We start from the raw sequence: 1,317 nt of genomic DNA on the forward strand, positions 1-1,317 counted from the left end.
TATTTTTAGGTGAAAAAATATGAAAAGCTTTCTTCCCAATTTAAGCCCATCACTGATTAATTATTATTGAGCTTTCCCTTGTATTTGAGGGAATCATTTTTGGATTTATTTGATGATTTCAATTGATACCTTATTATGAACAGTGAATTAGGTGAATAGGATGGAAATTTTGTAATTATAGTAAATTGTACACTGGCGTTTTATATTACTGATTGCGCTCAGTACCCTTTTATTTAAACTTTTATTTGTTTATTTTTGCTTTTCTAGTTAATTTATTAAATTTCAACTCAATGCCATTGTCTCACCAAATTCATCAACTTGGTTCATCACGGGGTGAAATTACTCTAAGCTAATACCTACTTTAATTTATTAGTAAAATTCTCACTTATACCTACTTTAAGTACAATTAATGCTGATTTTTTTTTTCAATCAAAATTATGTGTAGACTAAAAATTAATTATTTATATAAAATATATATTAAAAATATATAAAATAATATATATATATGTAAATATATAATATTTAATTTTTAGTATACACATAATATTTTTAATTTCACATATTATTATATACTGCACCCAAATTAAGAATTTAATTTTTATATACCAAAAGAGTAAAAGGTAAAAAATTATTACTGATATGTAATTATGTATAACTGTCAAGTCTACTATCTTAATAAAGAAATTACCTTTTGCCTATGTACAACACTTGATTGAATGTTAACGAAAAATTAAACGGTTGCCATTAATCCGTAGAAATAAAGTCAAGTTCACCCATGTTATTATTTTCCATAACTTTTTTTTATTAATTTTTCACGTTATCTCCTAACCTAATAGATTAAAGAATTAATTCGTTGTGGATATAAATTTTAAGTAAAAATTTATTGTTTGTCAATAAATTATCGCATACATAAAATATAATTTCAATTTTTAATATATACTTTTTTAAATAGACGTTTGAACTGATCATTCGTCCAACTCAAGGTAATTTATTTTCGATAATTATTTAAAAAATTATTCACTAATTTGTTGAAGATTTAGACAATATATAATTAAGTAAAAAAATTCTACTTATCCTTTAAAATTTAGACTGTAGTTAACTTTTTTAAGAATTTATTATTATTTAATTAATTTAAATATCCACTTTCACATATTAGTTGTTCAAAAAATCAGAAAAGTTACAATGTAAATATATCATAATTTAACTAATTTCCTCAATTATTCTTTGATTCCAAATTTAATTCCAAGATTTAATTTCTCAGTTAATACAAGACCCCAATAATATTCAAAGAATTACTGCATTACATGATTGAATTGA

This window comes from Arachis duranensis, chromosome 10 (assembly GCF_000817695.3).
Source record: "Arachis duranensis cultivar V14167 chromosome 10, aradu.V14167.gnm2.J7QH, whole genome shotgun sequence".
In the NCBI taxonomy this organism is placed as follows: Eukaryota; Viridiplantae; Streptophyta; class Magnoliopsida; order Fabales; family Fabaceae; genus Arachis; species Arachis duranensis.